The following is a 19,773-nucleotide window of genomic DNA, read 5'->3' on the forward strand; positions in this document are numbered from 1 at the left end:
GCTGTTCTGTAGAGACCAGTGACCCTCCAATCATAATAAAGCAAAAGAGTCAGGTAAACCTTTTCCTACTGTCTGGGGCCATGCAGAATGTAAGCCATTTTAAAGCAGTTTCATTCACTTTTTTATCCATTAACTCATTCCACCAGTGTTTCCTGAGCATTCACTAAATGTGAGCTTTTTTGTGAAAGGCATTAGGGAAATGCAAAAATGCAGCATCATCGCAGCACTATTTACAATGGCCAAGAAATGGAAGCAACCTAAGTGTCCATCAGTAGATGAATGGATAAAGAAGATGTAGCACATATACACAATGGAATATTATTCAGCCATAAGAAGAAAACAAATCCTACCATTTCTAACAACATGAATGGATCTAGAGGATATTATGTTCAGTGAAATAAGCAAGGCAGAGAAAGACAAGTACCAAATGATTTCACTCATATGTGGAGTATTAAAACAAAGAAAAAAACTGAAGGAACAAAACAGCAGCAGACTCACAGAACCCAAGAATGGACCAACAGTTACCAAAGGGAAAAGGGACTGGGGAGGATGAGTGGGAAGGGAGGGATAAGGAGGGGAAAAAAAAAGAAAGGGGGCCTTATGATTAGCATGTATAATGTGGGGTGGGGGACACGGGAGGGCTGTACAACACAGAGAAGACAAGTAGTGATTCTACAGCATCTTACTACGCTGATGGACAGTGACTGTAATGGGGTTTGTGGGGGGGACTTGGTGATGCGGGGAGTCAAGTAAACATAATCTTCCTCATGTAATTGTAGATTAATGATACAAAAAAAAGCAGGATCATGAAGCATCCATACTTCATAAGTGGAAGCACACTCACAAGCAGAATAACGCATCGAGTTCACTGACATTAATGTGTATTATTTGCTCTAGAGGAAACACCACACAGAGGAAAGACGCATAATCCAGCTAGCAGTAAGTCACAGAAGGCTTCCTGAGAGAGCTGGTGCTTTAAGAGAATCTTAAAGTGAGTAGAAATCTGCTCATTCGAAGGGCCTAAGAAAACTGGAGGTAATATTAGCCTGGGAAGAGAAAAAGTCTACAGGTGAGAAACTACAGAGTTGGGCATGAGAGCAGCAGAAGTTCTATTACTCATGAAAACCCTACCAGTGATTAATTCTCTGCCTCACTGTCCATGAGCCTCAGTGCAGTTAGATGGATGTGGGGAGTCAGAGCAGGGGCCCTGAGGGTTGCTGCACAAAGACGAAAGCAGCTCTTCCTTTCTTTCCTTTATCTGAGAAGTTCAAATGGATAGTCAAACATATTTCTAAGCTCTTTCACAAGCTTTATCTTTCCAAATCTTACTTTTGACAGTCTTTTGCTTGCATTCTAATCATCTGGCCTTTCCGGTTTGACATAGAATAATAGTGGCTTCCTAAATTTATCTTCACACATTCCCCCCAAAACTCTTCTGGATAAATAACAGCAGCAAATTAGAACAACCGAAATCTATGCTTTCTGCATATGTAAGGAACAGAAAATACAAAGCTATGAGTTTAAAACATTGGTAAATAGAAAAAAATTTTTTTAAGTCCAGTTTTGGAGCAGAGTGAAACACAGCTACTAAAGAGATCAAAGAAAAGAGGAAAGGGGCAGAGACCACAGGGGAGACAGAATCCACATAAAACTGCCCCAAAGAAACTCCCACCATGAGCTGGGAAACACTGAGAACAAATTTAAAATCTGGTAGATTAGAGTGCTGGCTACAAGAAAATCAAAAGGAAGGGTTTTGGATGTAAGCAGGACCCAAAGCATCAATCCTGAAAACGCAACCCTTCTGGATGGGGAACAGAGCAGCTTGAGAAGGAGACATGCCCCCCGGGGACTGGTGGTGAAGGGGAAAAGGAAATAAGAGTAGGACACTGAGGCCCCTGCTGTGTATGTGTGTGTGTGAGAGAGAGAGAGAGAGACAAAGACAGAGACAGAGACAGAGACAGAGACAGAGACAGAGACAGAATCACAAAACAGAATAAACATAAATCCTCCCCATGTAAAGAAACAAAATTGATTGGGAAACTGCATTTCACCATGGCAACCAAAGAGGGTAGTCTTGAACTAAAGAACCTGGTAAGCTTCTCAAGACTTTTCATTTTTGTGTGCGTACAACTGCCACTGCTGGTCTGAGAAATTAGACATTCAAAACAAACAGAAAATGTAAACAGCATCCATAGACTAAAAAGAAACAAAATAAAAATAAAAATATATCAGCTGTTGAAAAACTCCTCAAAATGCCAACCACTAAGAAAAGGTGAGGATGTGTAATGTATCTCTACTTGTAGAAAAAGTCAAATTCATTTTAGAAGTAAAGACAACACTACAAATTGCCTAAGCAAGAATGCATTGCATTGACATTTAATAAAGGCCATTAGACAGTCAAGAGAATGAAAATACAATAAAGAAGTAAAAAGAATGAAGAGAAAGTATTTAGTATAGACAAAGATCTAATATATATAGAATTGGAGTCACTGAAGAAGAAAAACAAAACAATGTAACAGAACATAATTGAGACCATAATTTAAGAAATTTTTTCATAAATAAAGGAAGGCTTATTTCTACTTACTGAAAGGGCCCACTATATAGTGAAATTAATCTGATCTCAATTAGTCATCTCTGACATATATACTATAAAACTATTAGACCTTAAAAACAAAGTCTACAACCAAATCAAACAAACAAAAACATGTCATTTACAAAGGAAAGACAATTAAATTGGCATAAGATTTCCAAATCTACAGCAACATTTAAAGCCAGACAATGGTAGAAAATATTTTCAAATGAACTTGAGAAAAAAGTATGAATCAAATACTTGATAGCCAGCCAAGCTGCCCTTCAAGCATCAAGGTTATGGAGACATATTTTTAGACATATGTCTAAAATACCAAGGGATGCCATACATATATACTTTATAAAGACTCTACCAGAGGGAGAAATCACCCAACAAGGAATAGCTGGGGAAACTTTTAAAAAGTCAGAGAAGTGAAAAAATAGGCTGGGAATCAAAGTATATCAGTTAAATCTCAGAAACCAAATAGTTGAAAGCCAAATAACAAGAACGGGGAGAACACTTCAAACAGTATATTGGTAACATCTACAACCTAAACAAGAGTCTTCCTAAGTACTAGAAGGCGTAACAAAAATAAATAAGGAAAAGAGTAAACATGGTCTGGTAGATGTAATGCAGCACCTAAATCCTCTTTCACTGATTGATGAGAGAGTATAAAATCCCAGCTCCTGTTACCCCCAACTCGGGATAACTCTAAAGGGACCTCTCAGCTCCAGAGCTTTCTGTGGGGTTGGCTGGGGCCTTCATTAGGTCTGCATCAAAGTACAATTTCTTTTTCTGCCAGAATCCTGTTCCTGTACCTCCCTTCCATAGGTGTTGACCAAAGAGTATCCCCTAATAAATATCTAGTATGCTAATCTCCATCTCAGAGTCTGCTTCCTAGGGAATATAACCTGTGATGGTTGGCAAGAAGTGATCTCGCAGATGCTAAAATGGAATTTTGGAGCTGGATCATCTGCCAGCCAGTTAGCTGGTAATGACGACCCCACTGGTTGGCTGGAGGAGTACCAGGCAGCAGGGCAAAACTTCCACTGATAGTGAGCTGGGTGGTATATTAGTTTATGAGAATATGTTAATTGCTACAAGGTATCAAGCATTTGAGAAATAATGGGGGGGCAGTAGATGGACAGAAGAATTGGGTGGCTACTGCTAAGCTATTGCTAGACTTGATTGATGCTCTGGAAAAAGAAAATTATGAAATCATCATCATTAATCACCAAATAAAATCTAAATGTGAATGCCAGAGAGTTTCCTTGATAGTGAAACAAAGACTCCCTCATTGTCTGCTTATACAGGGTACTGAAAGCTGAGACTATAATAATAAAAGTAGCTGAACTTCAAAGATTAAACTCTCGACACACAGGGTAGAGAAATCTGAGTTGATGGACCTGAAAATCCTAAGTACCCAAATACCCTTCACTCTTCTGAGCCTGCAGAAGTAGCCTGCCTATTCCTCCCACTGGGGATCAGCACATCCCCTCCACTCTTGTTTGAGAGACAGAGGGAGAGAATGAGAGAGAGAGAGAGAGAATCATAAAACAGAATACACACAATTCCTCCGACACAAAAATAGCAAAATTGGAGAAACCCCTTTCTCATGCCAACAGAAAAGGCTGGCCTTTCCCTGGTAGAGGTGTCTTTCCTCTGCACAATGTGCACAGTGTGCTGAGCCTGGAAAAGGAGAACCATGGAGCTGCATGACCTGGACGATGTGTACCCAAGCAACTAGCAGGGTGCACACGAGACTGCATTCCGAAGGTGCTGCAGAAAAAAGGCTCAGCAGCATGGGGGCGCTCTCCCAGATTACAGGATTTAACACCCTGGGAAGATGGTGCACACACTGCTAGCATGACATCTAGGAGCATGAAGAGAGCAATGACTCAAGGGAAGTGAGGAAGAAAATTCCAGAATTGCTATGGTAGGTGGTGGAAGGAAGAGTTTAAAGACTCACAGAACTGGATGTGTTAGAGTGGAAATGCTTTGTTAAGTTGGAACACTCACCAGACAATGATGCTTGATGAATGGCCCTGGGGGGATACACTATTTGTCTGAGGACCGAGGAATGGGCTGATAAGAGGCACACACCAGTATTACCAAGAAGTTCACTGGTGTTTCTTCTCTTTAACGTAGGGCTAACAGTAGAAGATGCTATTACAGAACTGAGGTTCACTAATAGTAATAGGAATGATAAGATCCTGAAACAAGAGGCTGGATAGAAATGTGTTCAGGCTTCATGAGGAGACTGGAGAGTGAAACTATTATTAACAAGTGGAAAGGTTGGAGGCAAGTCAGCCAAGGAGCACTGACATGCAGAGTTACAGAGATGGTGTCCTAGGGACAAAACAGATGGTTAGCCAATAAGAGAGCTGTTCAATGTGTATAATCAAAAGAATTCAAGGCAGATAATTATAAGACAGTTCCCAACCACCACCTCCAAAATAAAGTCACGATTACATGCCTGTCTCCTGACCTAGTCAAGTTGCAAACCCAGAACCCATTCACCAAAAGAGAGGTCAGGTCCCCAAGAGAAAGGCCCCTGAAAGACCATCACAGCAGAAATAGTAGTGTCTTCTCCAAAATAGTGTCTTGCTCCTTAAGACTAATTTGAACTCTCTAGGGGATGGGAAACATTCAAACATTTCAGGGACTGTTGACAAGTTATTCTTGATATCCAGTATGTTATTATGCCCACTTCTATTAGTGTGCTGGCTCAGGGGCAGCTCACGAGGTTCTATGACTCCATGGAGCCCCTTGGTGGTCATTTCTTCAATCTCCAAATGTATAGCTGAAATACGACATACTTGATAGTTGCCACAACCCCTACATTAGGTCTTTGGCCTGTGGCATAAAAGCTATGGCAGTGAAGAAAAAGCTAAGTGAAATAGAAATACCTGAAAACACAATGATTCAGAAAAGCTTTAAAAACATGATAGGGCAGATAAGAATATACTGGCTGTACAAAATCAACATAATAGAGAAGGTACCTTCCTTCTATCAGGAGTGTCAAGGATTGAGGCTGCAAAGAATAAATGGGAAAAAAAAAGCCTCTTAGAGGCATTATTATACAAAAAGTCATACTTTACAATGAATATAAAACAGCTGTAAATATTTTTGTATCAAATAAAACAGAAGCCACCTTCATAATGCAGAAATTACAGGAGATACAAAACAAATAGAAATTAACAGAAACTAGTAGTATCAAGAGAATTTAGCCCAGCACTTTCAGTCCAGACAGAAATCAAGTAACCAGAAAATAAGGTATAGAAAATGGAAACATAATCAATTAATCAATAACCACATATACATCCAAATATATCCAACATTTGCAAAAATTAACCATACATTATGATAAAAAGAAAGTATAAAATTTGTTCCATAACATAGAAATAATATTAACCACAATCACCATGCAAAACTAGAAATGTATAACAAAATTAGATAAAACAAAATTCATATCTGGAAATTAAAACAAACAGAAAGAACCTCTCTGTTGTACAACTTTTGGGTAAAAGGGAAATGCAAACCAAATTTACAGAATTTGCAAAATTAATGATGATGAAAATGCTTTACATATCAAAATGTGTGGAATACATTTAAAGTAGTAACCAGAGGGGGGGAAAATATATAACCTTAAGTATTTTTATCAATAAAATGAAGAAAAGGAAACAGGTGATTTAAGTTCTTAACAAAAGGGAAAAAACATCAATAAACCAAAGAAAACTAAAGGGGGTAGTAATAAACATAAAACACAGACCATCAGTAAAAACAATTAATGAAACAAAATCCTGAATCTCCATAAATTTAACAAAACAGACAAAGCAACTGTATCACTCAGGATTCATACTGGAAAAACAAATCAATAGGTGATAAACATTAAGAGATTTATTGCCAAGAAGTTGCCTTATGCAACTGTGGTAGCTGAGTAAACAAGTCCAAAATTCATGGGGCAGGCTACAGGGAGGACAGGCTGGAACTCCAGGCATGAGCTGCTGTCCAAAAGATTTTTTTTTTCTTCCCTAGGGAAACCTCAGATGTGCTCTTAAAATATTTCAACTGATTGAGTCAGGCCCACCCTGATAATCTAAAATAATCTCCTTTACTTAGAGTCAACTGTGTTAATCTTCTCAGACTGCCAGAACAAAATATCATAGACTGTGTGGCTTAAACAACAGAAACTTATTTTCTCACAATTCTGGTGGCTGGAAAGTCCAAGGTCAAGGACAACAGGGTCTGGGTTCTGGTAAAAACTCTCTTCCTGGCCGGCAGATGGCTCTCTTCTCTCTGTGTACTCACACAGAAGACAGAAAGAGAGCAAGCTCTTGGGTATATCTGCTTATAAGGACACTAATTCTATGGTATCTGGGCCCCACCCTTATGACATCATTTGGGTTTAATTAATTCCTTAGACGGCCAATCTCCAAATACAGCCACACTAGGGAATAGGACTTCAACATGAATTTTGAGGGGACATAATTCAGACCATAGCATCAAGAGATTATATAGACTAATCATGTCTAGAAATTGTCTTCACAGCAACACCTGGCTTAGTGTTTGATTGAATAACTAGGACTGTACTAAACCAAGCTGACACATAAAACTAACAACCATCACACTAAAACGTAACCTAATCAGGTTTCCAGATGAAACAGCATTCAAAGTGGAATTCTGATGTAACTACGGAGTCCCAATGTACCATTTAATTTGCCTAATAACCCACGTCCTCTGTCAATATTGTCCTACAGCAGTAAGAATCACCTGTTAAAATGCAGATTCTGAGCTAGTTGGGTGGGTTAGGGTCTGAGATTCAGTATTTCTAGAGTTCCCAGGTGAAGCTGATGCTGCAGAGCTAAGAACCAGACTTGGAAGAGCATGCCCTTAAATTGCTGAGACCCCTAAATACCCAAATGGTTTTCCTTGACCCTTTCGTAAATACTTCCTTTCCATATGTGTCCAAGAATCCACCGAAGAGTGTATTTGTGGCTAGGAAACAATGAACGTTCGTGATGCTGGACTTGAAACACAGATGTGTTCTTTCCTCAGCATTACAGCTAGGCATTAGTATCTACGCCAGGTTTAATCTGGGTTCTCAGCATCTTGGCTTTTAAATTTACTCAGAGAGCTGCTCCGTCCAGCCATGCATCTGTCACCTGGATGGCTGGGCCAGAGCCTCATGGATCCAGAACTAGTTTTTAGCTTTTATCAAACCCTCATGGTTTAGGGCACACTCATCTTATTCCTTCCCACTGTGATGATAATGATAGCTCAGAGGCCACAGTGACCTTCCATTATGAGACCCAGCCTGGGCTCCCTGTATTCACTAAAAGAGATTTTAATGACTTTTAATACTGGGAAAAAAGAGCTAGAGACTTTGTATTTTTGAGTCACCTTGGCTCCTTAGGCAAACTGGCTCCTCCCACGTGTATTAGTTAGCTGTTTCTGTGTAACAAAGAACACATAATCTCAGAGGCATATTGTTATGGACTGAATTGTGTCCCACCAAAATTTGTATGTTGAAGCCCTGACCCCTAATACCTTAGATGTGACTGTATTTGGAGACAGAGTCTAATTTAAAGAGATATTTAAGGTAAAATAAGGTCATCAAGCTGGACTCTAATCCAATACTATTAGTATCCTTATAAGAGGAGATTAGGACACAGAGTTAGGCATGTGTGCACAGAGGAGATATCATATGAGAGACAGTAAGAAGGAAGCCATCTGCATGCCAAGGCGAGAGGCCTTAGAAAAAAGCCAAACCTGCTGACACTTTGATCCTCAGCTTCTAGCTTCCAGAACTGTGAGAAAATAAATTTTTGATGTTTAAGTCACCCAGTCCACAATATTTTGTTGTGGAAGCGCTAGAAAATTAATGCACATACCATAAGCATTTATTTATCATGTTTCTGTAGGTTGGCCAGGATGGTTTCAGTTGGATTTCTTTTGGTGTCTATGCATAGGTTGGAGGTCAGCTGATCTAGACTAGGCTCATCTCAGCTCACCTAGGTACCTGTGTTTCAAACTGTATGGCTGCTTAGTCAGTAAGGCAGTTGTTCTCTGTGTCCCTCTTCCTCTTTGGACCAGAGGGTGAGTCAGGACATAGTCATCTCACGGAGAAGGTAGAGGCACAAGAAAGCAAGCAGAAACCTTCTGTGATGCTTAAGGCTTAGGACTGGACAAGCCTTTTGGCCAAAGTCAAGGTGTGGGAAATATACTCAGCATACACAAGGCCATAGAAAAGTGTGACTGCAGGGGCTAGTAACTCAGTCTACCACAACGGAAAACATTATGGAGGTTCCTCATAAAATTAAAAGTAGAACTAACATATGGGCCAGTAACCTCACTCTTGAACATATATTCAAAAGAACTGCAATCAGTCTCTCAGATATCTGCAGTATATTCAACAATGACCAAGATTTGGGAACAACCAAAATATCTATAGGCAAGTGAATGGATGAAGAAAATGTGGTGTGCGCGTACCATGGAATGTTATTCATTCTTTAAAAAGAAGACAATTCTGCCATTTATGGCAACATGGACAGATATTATGCTAAGTGAAATAAGTGAGGCAAGAAGAATAAATATCGCATGATTCTACTTATATGAGGTATCATACACTCAAACTCACATAAGTAGAGAATAGCATGATGGTTGCCAGGGGATGGGAGGAGGAGAAATGGGCAGTTATTGTTCACTAGGTACAAAGTTACAGTTATATATATAAGATGACTAAGTTCTAGAGATCTGCTAAACAACATTGTGCCGATAGTTTTCAGCACTGTGTTTTGCACTTAAAAACTTGTTAAGATGGTAGATCTCATGTTAAGTGTTCTTAACACACAAACACAAAAAGCAAGAGGACACAGAAATCTTTTGGAGGAGATGGTTATATTTCTTATCTCGTTTGTAGTGATGGTATCCTGGGTGTATGCATAGGTCCAAACTCATCAAAATGCATATATTAAGTATGTGCAACTTTTTGTATAGTAAGTATGCCTCAATGAAGTTTTAAAGATAAAGAATGGAGGGAATAATTTTTTATCTTTGATTCCAAAGAGGCTATCATAGTTCCTAGTGCTTGCCACACAGAAAGGTAGTATAATATGGTGACAAGAGTATGCACTATTGCATCAGACTGTGGATTCAAATTCTACCACTTACTGGCCGGATGATTTTGGAAAGCTTATTTCACTTATCTATACCTCTTTTCATTATCTGTAGATGGGGACAAAATACTACCAACCTCAAAGGTTGTTTAAAGACCAAAAAGAGTCAATATTCATACAGCTATTCAATAGCACTTATTACAAAGCAGGAATTCAATAAATGTCAATCATTTACATTGTACATATTTGGTTACTTTCCTTCCTCCCCCCTCCCACACCTTCCCCCTTCCCCCTTGAGGTCAAGTACTCTGCCTATATGAGGTATCATGGAAGGAGCATAGACTTGGAGTCACACTGCCTGGATGTGAATATTATTCTGTTACAAATTATAAATTACTTAACTCCTCTTGATCTTAGTCTCTGCATTCACTTATTCATTCACCAAATATGTATTATCTCCTCTACTACAGTAAAAGTTCTATGAAGCTAGCACATCTGTCTTTACTTAGCTTCATCCCCAGGGGCCAACGCAGAGCCTGGTTCATGGAGGGTAAGTGATATGTTTTTGATAAATGCATATATGAATAAATAAGTATCTACTATTTGCCAGACACTGGGTGTAGCTATCTTGGATAGGATGAGGAAGAAGGTATGATCTTAGCCTTCAGAGTTTGTAGTAAGGAAACAAAGAATAATAATGACTTCTCATAATAAGGTTATTGTGAAAATCAAGGAGATCCCATAAGAAAAGCTGGGCAGAGTATCTGGGACATAGTAAGATTATAACAGTTAGGATTGCAACAATGGCCCAATAAAGAGCACATGTATTTCATATTTCAATATGACACATTAATAATTTAATGTGTGTAAAAGATATAAGATGCAGAAGTGCACCATTTAATTTGTGTGCCCAGCTATAAATAAAATGGCAAACCAAGTAACTGAGTAATGTAAAAATGAAATAACCTGGAGTTGTTTAATGTTGAACTCCAATTAAAAGAGTAAACAATTGCATAAAAGTGAATGAAAGAATGAATGAATGAATAAATGCAAAGTTGCAATGGAAGAACATAATAGCAAAGAAAGACATGTTTTTGCAGTCTGCGGTGTGCTTTTTCAGCTTAAACTAAATCATTTTCATGATTTGCACAGCCTGCACCTCATCCAGAAACAACTTTCCCTGGAGAGTTCACAGCCTCTGAGAGCGGATATTCTCAGAGGAAGTAAGATGATTCATGAGACCACTCCTAGGAAGACTGTCAGAAATAAAATCTCTCAGGAAAAATAAAAAGAGAGAGAGAGAGAAAAGGAGATCAGCTGAAAGAGATCAAAGTCATTCAGCAGATTTGCTGTTAATCACTCATTTGGCATTATTTCTAGGCAGTATCTAGTCTAAAGAGAGGTAAAGTGATGTTCACATGAAAAGTTTACAAAGGTGGATAGTTAGTTGGGCATATGAAAGGGAGACTGTTTTGAGATGATGCAGGGGAACTAAGTTTGGCTTCAAAAGTCCCTGAGGTTTTGGGTTTGGGCCTTCTAGAATCCTCTTCTTGGCAAAATTGCTATAGCTGCACAATGTGGAAAGTTTTGTGCCACCTCTTTTTGAACCATCCATTAGATTTTTTTTTTTAACAGCATCACAATTTTCTCCTGAATGGGTAATATGGCCTCTCTTATGCTGGTATGAATCATCATGAAAACTAATAAAATTTTATCTGGTCAAAGGAATCACAGAATCATAGAATTTTGGAGTTGCCAGGGTCCTAAAGGTCACATAGTCCTCATTCTACACTGAGCATTGTGGCAGTCAGGAATTTTGTGTGTTTCTCAACCTGTGAGAATCTTAAGACAGCCCAGGAGAATAGATTTAGGATGAAGGAGACATTTACTAGCCAGACAATTAATTGATTAAATTAAATATTAAGAGCATCATAATAAGTGAGCTATGGGCTGACTTTAACAGGTGATATTTTAGAAAATGCTTGTCTAGATATCTACTAGAGTTACTGGCACTTTGCCCTGCAAAATTTTTCTTGAAATTTTTGAATTTTTCAAATTTCAAACAGAAGCATTTACTAAGAAAGGATCCAATATCCTGTCTTCACTTCCAGGGCCAGCCTTTTTCAAAATAAGTTAGCAATGTTAAAATTTGATTTGAGAGTTGAACATTGAGATCTCTTCCCACCATACAAAACCCAGGGAACTAATAGAGCTGGGTCAGGCAATGTGAGTGTGAAGGCTTTTCTGTGTACTTCTGGCTCCTGTAAAACAGTCATTTCTCTAACAATTTAGAGCTTCAGAAATCTCACTTTGTAATAAGCTGCTGCTGGACTCAGGTTGAGGTCAAGGGTAATGTGCAGAGGGTATGTATTCATTCAATAAGAATTTATTGAATAACTCTCATAAGTCAGTCCCTGCAGGAGACATCATCAGTAGTATAGAAATATGAACAATAGTGTCACAGCAAGGAAGGTGACTAAGGCTACTTGTGGGGGAAGCAGAGCAAAACAATTTTGAACGGTCTTGAAGAACAAAAGGAAGGTTTCCTGGTGCAGAAATAGGCATAGGTATTCCGAGTGGATTTGTATTGTTATCATTAATAGCTACCGTTTACTGAGTGCTTTCTATGACCATTTACTGTGCTAAGGGCATTATGTGCATCTATTCATTTCATCCTGATGATCTCATGAAGTAGATATTACTTTTACTTAGTTCTTTTAATAGATGATGGAACTGAAAATTCACAAGGTGATATCTTATATTCAAGTACATAACGAGTGGCAGTCTGGATTGGAACTATTTTGACCATGAATGAAATATCCCTAAAATGATAACCTTCCCTTTTCTGATTTGATGTTTACTCAACAATCCAAAGATCATTCAATTTCCTGTTAATCATTAGAGCCAAAAGTTTAAGGGAGGTGAGAATGTTAGAGAATCATTAGCAGGTCAGGGTTGTCTCTGAATGTGAACCTCAGCATTCCAGTTACTACATGGGTATTACAAATTTAAAATGCACATCTAACTGGAAGATTGTACCTTTTAATCCCTTCACCTATTTAGTCCATCCCCTCCACCCCCACCCACCCCGAAAACCATGAGTTTGTTCTGTGTACCTGTGAATATGTTTCTGTTTTATTACTTTGCTTTGTATCATCTTTTATATTCCACATGTAAGTGAGATTATATGGTATTTATCTTTCCCTGTCTGACTTATTTCACTTAACACAGTACCCTCTAGATGCATCCATGACAACTTTATATGGCATTAGATGGCAACCAGACTTACTGTGATGACCATTTCATAATGTATATAATGTGTATGCTGTACACCTGAAACAAATACAATATTATATGTCAATTATTCATAAACAAAGATGTCCTAGGAAACCAAGCATCAGAGGTGGACTGGGATTGCAGCTAGATTATGAGGCTGGGGTAACTCCTCATTCAAGATTTCTATGGGATTTCAAAGGCAGTCATGAAGCACAAGGTGTGGGGTGAAGTTCTAAATCAAGACAAAGCAAGAATTGAAGAGAAAATCAATAAGGAGAGCAAAAGGACCAATAATTTCAAAGGAGGTGTGAAGGATTTTTAAAAATAAGGCACAGAAGAACACTCTGAGTTTATTAACATGCAACTTAAATTCCGTATTTCATTCCTGTGGCCAAGGATGCTGCTGCCACCTGTTAAAGGACAACACACCTCAACACTTTCCCAGAGGAAGGAATAAATGAAGAGTTGGAGCCATGTTCCTGAAAGGCTGCTGTTCTTTATTAAGCTTATGAATTTTTGTCTATACATTTGGCAATATTATCACTGACAAATTGCTCAGTATTTTGTCATATGTAGAAAGAAGTGTGTAGAGTAAAGGATAAGGTCTTTTCACATTCTGTGCAATGTGCTGGTGATACTGGTCCTGTTCCACTGATGTATTCATGTCCCCTGGTCTCTAAGTGATGTGGTGATTCCCAGAAAGCCATACACAGCCAGCAGGCAGAAAGCAATTGTTTATTTAATGGCTTTCATTTGTTCATCCAGGAAATATTTCTGGAGTGTTTCCTACCTGCCTGGCACAATTTAAGAAGAAGGGACACAATGGTAAATAGAATAGATGAAGCACCTGTCCTGAAGGTGTTTGTATTCTACTGAGGGAGTTGAACAATTAGCTTAAAAACAGATACCAAATATTTGAAGCCTGTAATGGTGTTATGAAGGACAAGAGCAGGGTAATGGTGTAGAGGGTAACAGAGGAGAGGGCTGAGGTGTGCTCCTTTAGATGAGATACTCAGAGACAGCCTTCCTGAAGAGATGGCTCTTAAGACGATCCTTGAGGAAGGAGTCCACCATGCAAAGGAACAGAGAGAGAAATTTCCTGGCAGAAGTAATTGCTAGAGCAAAGACTCTGGAGTGGCAGCAAGTTTACTGTTCAAAGAACAAACACTTAGGCTTGATTAGGGAAAACTGTAAAGACCATGGAGCTCCTTGGTGTATTTTGCCATATTAGATAGGTGCTTATTGGGCTTTGACCTTCCAGAGGAGAGACTTCGGATCAGTAGCTTTCTAGGCAGTGATACTCTTTTGGAACCTAAGGCAAAGCATTCACAGATGGCTGCTGAGCTAAGCTCTGCCCTTCTTCTTAAATGGAAAAAATGCTCATTCTTATATTTTCTGTTTGATCTGCCCAGAAAAAGTGGTTGAGAGATGGCATCTGGAGTCAGAGAAGATAGCTTTTAATTCCAGCTCTCTACCAAGTACTAAGACGTATCTATCATCTTGGACAATTTACTTCGGCCAGTCTTCCTCTACTTCTTTTTCTTCTTACTGTTTATTCTAGATACCTTTGTACACTGTCTCACATTCTCTTGGCTTATTCATGACTCCAACTATGGTTATAATAAATACTTCTGTGGTCTTTGACTTACTGGCCACATCTCACTTAAAGCACATACCACCTATTTTTCATTTGCAGTCCCTGTCTTCTCTGACACGGTGGCATGGTGATTTGGATGAAGCATGCTCGACACTCATAAAGAGCCTGGCCATGAAAGAAAATTAATGCCCCCAAGGTGAACAATAAATGAAGGAACCTGTGAATCTTAAACCTCTAGGATTTCGTATACACTCCTTGCTCCCAGAAGGAACTCCCCCTTATTAGAGACAAGCAACTTCCTAATGCCTGAACACCTTTAAAAGGCCTTACCTGAGGAATATGCCTTGTAAGCTGTTGCTTTTTCTCCTCAAGATCACCCACCAAACTCAGCCATTTTGACTAAGACCAATAACTTGGGTCTTGTCTCAGCACAACCTGAACAAAGATTTGGGATTTACTGTCCTGGCAAGGAGACCTGGAATCAGTTTTAATCCGCTGTTGGATTCCCTCGAGGTTGTATGCAATGATGGTGCACAGTAAAAGAGGTGGAGATGTCAAACTGCCTAGCTAAAAGATTGAAGAAAGGGCCAAAAGTCTAAGGGAGGTGAGAATGTTAGAGTGGATTTAATACGAGACCAGAAACCTCACCAACTGTAAGGACTCTTAACCAAGGCCATAAAGGAAGGCTCTACTGAAGGCACTACTGAAGAATAGATTTTAGAATCTCAGAGACTTCCATCTATTGTTACAAGAGTAGAACATGCTATCTTGGTACTGAACTGCTTTGTACCAGTTATGACACAGTCTTGGAATAGTAAAGGCCAATGGCAGTGCTTATTTAGAGGCAAAGCAGATGCGATTATTGTAACAGGAAGGGCCAGGATAGCATCAAGGTGCATCGACCTGAAAGGTGCTCTGGTGATGGCTCACAGATTAGAGTGTTCCAGGGGACAGAATTGATAGATATCACACAAAGGTGTTATTTAGCTTGATTAATGCAACCTCTTTTGCCCCTACACACACAAAAAATCAAGAACTGTGTGATACTAGGCAGCACAATGAAAACCTGTAGTTCTTAACTCAAATTCCAGGTTTAAATTAGCTTAGAGACCCAGAGGTTATGCAGAGGTTACGAAGGGGAGGCTTGTTTACTTTGAGGAAGGAACTTATAATACCATGATATGTATATACAATAAATATTCTCCAGAATTGATTTACTAGAATGACTGTGCAAAAGTAAAGTGGGCTATCTAGACTTTTCAAAGATAACTAAATATAGGAACTGAGCTGACATTGATATAAAGGACCCAGAATTCCAAGCAGGAACGTCAGATGGAGGTTAATGGAAGCCAGGTGATAAAGAGAGTTTTGATCCAAGTCCACAGACTCACTTTCCAATTCCCATAAGAGTATAATAGGGGTAGATAGACTTAAGAGCTGACAGAACACTAATTATTTCTTGACCTATAAAGTAAGTCAAAACTGTAGGAAAATCCTGAGACTGTCTTCACCCCTGTGCCAAGAAACTGAAGCTTAAGTTCCAGTGCATTCCAGGAGGAAATTGGGAGCCAGCCTTATAAAGGAGGCATGGGTAGTGGTCCCTACATTTCCTTTTTAAGTTCAGCTGTATAGACCCTGAAAAAATTAAACCTATGAGTTGTGGTGAAAGACAGTGGACTCACAAACTTCAGCAAGTTTATGTTTATGGTTATCCTAACTCACCTACTGTACCTCATGTGAAATCTTCATGAAACAGAGCAACACAGATCTCTCTATTGGATCTGAGGCTAGTGATCTTGTGAATGCATTCTTTTCTAATTCTATCAAGAAGGAGAATCAAAAGCAGTTTCCTTTTATGGGGGAATGACAGTATTATACATTCGTTTTCTTTTCCCAGGGCTATATTAAGTCTCCTGCTCTCTGTCCCAACGTAGTCAGCAGGAACCTTGATTATACTGACGTCACTCAGGAATCATGCTAGCCTACAATATTGATGATAGTATGCAAACAAGACTTGGTAAACAGGAGGCAGTAAGTGCTCTGGATCCCTAGCAAGATAAATACATGTCAGAGGGTTGGAGATAAACCCTATGAAAAATTGGCTGCCTACCATATACGTGAAGTTTTTAGGGGTCCAATGGGCTACAATACAATGGGATATCCCTTCTAAGGATGAGGCAATTTCTGCATTTTGTACCTTCTACAACTAAAAAGGATGTACAGCACTTAGTGTGCCTCTCTGAGTTTTGGATTTCTGACTGCATTTGGGAGTAGTTCTCCAATGCATTTATCTGGTGACCTGAAAGGCTGATAGTTTTGAATGGGGTCCAGAGCAAGAAAAAGCTCTGTAACAGATCTGGCTGCCTTGAGCCATATAACCTGGCAGAACCAACTGTTCTAGAACTATCGGCGATAGGTAAGGATGCTGTCAGGAATCTCTGTCAAACCCCAATATGAGAGGCACCACGCAGACCTCTTCCACAGTAGAGACGTTGCCACTTTAAAAACACTTTCTGGAGTAATGCTGGGTCCAGGTAAAAACTGAAAAACTAACAACAGGTTACCAGGTAAGTGAAGCTGTCAAACATGGGCTGGATGTTATCAGAGTCTCCGAATCACAAAATTAGGTTGGCACAGCAACAATTTACTAGAAACTGAACAACAGAAATTGCGTACTTGGGATCAAGTCCAAATAGGCCTAGAGATATGAGTAGGGTACATGAAGATGAGCCTCATCCTATCAGCACTGCTTCTCCCACAGCTTACATCTATGATCTCACATTATGGGGGGCTTCCTGTGACTAAAAGATGGAGGCAAAAAACCTGAAGCCTGGTTCACAATGACATTTTGGGTCCCACAACATTAGTTTGAGCTGAAAACAGACTGCTACATCAGTATAGTGCCATTCAGGCATAGAACTAATGGACGGTAGTTGAGGTAAACCCTCCAAATGGGCAGAGATCAGTACACACGACCATTCATTTTGTATGAACTGAGAAGTAACCTGAAATAAGAATATACACAAATCTTCGAGCAATGGTGAAAGTTTATCTATTTGATCAGGTACCTTGAAGGAACAGGTTAGATCAGAGACATATATATGTACCAATGGAAGTAGGCAAACACAAAAAGATCTTTTGATTTCATGTTAATGTCTACCAGAAATGGAAGAGGAAGAGCTTAATTGGGCACAATGCATCATCACGTGGTTATCAGCCGGCCTCTGCCCTTCATTGCCTTGTTCTTGCACAATGGGCCCACAAACTGAGTAGCCATGCTGGCGGACACAAGGACTATGCATGGGACCAAAGTTTGGGGTCTGTCTGATCTAGACAACACTGCCAAGTGCCCAAAATGCCAGCAAAAGGCCAACATTGCATCTCTTGATATGGCACCATCTTCCCCAAATAGCTGCCACTTAGTGGCAATTTGATAACATCAAACTCTTCCATCCTGGAGGGGTATCAATTCACCCTTAAATGAACGACTCTTATTCCAGACAGGTCTTAGCCTTCCCTGCCTGCTGTGCTTCTCCCTAGTGCCACCACCCAGGGAGTGCAAAATGCCTGATCTATAGGCCCTGTGTCCACACAGTATTCCCTGTCAAAGGGAGGCATCTTACAGCACACAAGTTATGATAATGGACCACTGCCCATGAACTCTATGAAATCTTATTCTGTATCACTCAGGAACAACCAGACTAAGAGAATGTTGGCAAGACCTATTAAAGTCTCAGGTAAGCTCCCATCCTGGGGACAATACTTTGTGGTATTGCCCTCAAGGAAGAGATAAATGTTTTAAATCAGTGGCTGATAAGTCCCTACTTTTCATATCTGCAAACATAACCACTGTTACCATTGCTTACATGTGTGGTCAAATGATTTTTTATCCAGGAGGTGGTACCCAGACTTTGAAGTACTTTGAGGGTATTTAATAATATTAGGTGGTCTGTAAGGGCAGTGAACTTATCTGTTTTCTACTTGTCTATTGTATCTATTTGCTGTTGAATGTAGTGCCTAGAAAAATGTCTGGCAATTAGAAGACACTTGAAAAAATAGCCAGTGCAACGCACATGGAACAATATATGCAATGATTAATAAAAAGTTCTCATTATTATTACTGTTCATATTATTATTTTCATATGGTGTGCCACATGTGAAGTTTCTTTATTCTGATAGTCACCATTCTAACCTGTGATGCCATCTCAGAAGCTCTCTCATTTATCCTTGTGTTCACAGTACTTTAGCCTAGGAAAGACGGCTGGCTTTGACATTGCCGCTGCTCATCTCAGCTTCTCACTGCTGTGTTGATCAGTATGTGATGGGCTTTAGCATGTCATTACAGGGCCTCCTCCACCCCACCCTGCTTGTGGCCTCAGCACACTGATCCACAGTTCAGCCTTTGCCTGGGTACCCTGCTGACTTCCAACCTCGAGAAAAGCCTCAGTGCACTTGAACACCGTAATTACACAGACTTAGACTTTTCCCTTCTGAGATGATTATAGAATGAATTGTGTTCCTCAAGCAAATCACACTGTACAGTTTTGGGGAAGGGTATCTTGGTAGGCATAATGGATCTCAGACTTATTCTGGCTGCATGCTCCAAATCAGTGATACTGGGAGTCCTCCTTTGCCTTAGTGCAGAAGAGCTTCTGTCGGACTCATGGGCAGTGTGCACAAGCAATTCTTACCCTCATAAACAGGAATCCTGCTGGCAATTTGTTCTATAAGGAAAACAGAAAAAGTGCTGGTGTAGCTTCATCAGGATCTGTATCCTGGGCTTCATCAAGAAAAGAAGTAATTGAAACAATTCCTGATTTGTAGCCTGAAGGGATTTGCAGTTTTCTTGTTCTGTCTTGCACAGAAATTCTGAGCTCCAAGGAAAGAAAGGGAAATAAACCTAATGAATAAAATATTGAAGGAATTGTGATCCCAGAAAGACAAAGACAAAGACAAAGACAAAAATATCTCCTCAGTTTATTTGGGTTTGAGGGGCCAGAATTCAACTCATAACCATCTTTGAGTGATTATGAACTTATGACCCTCTTTCTACTCTAGACCTCTATACCTGGAGACCAGCCCATTTGCAGCCCAGTCTGGAAAATAAATGTGATCACAGACAAAGCGAGGTGAGATCCAAGTTGGGCCACCAACACATCTTTTGTAGGGAGGTGAGAAAACAGATTTCAATGTCACCCAGACACAGGGGTGAG

The sequence above is a fragment of the Manis javanica genome, chromosome 2 (assembly GCF_040802235.1).
Source record: "Manis javanica isolate MJ-LG chromosome 2, MJ_LKY, whole genome shotgun sequence".
Lineage (NCBI taxonomy): Eukaryota > Metazoa > Chordata > Mammalia > Pholidota > Manidae > Manis > Manis javanica.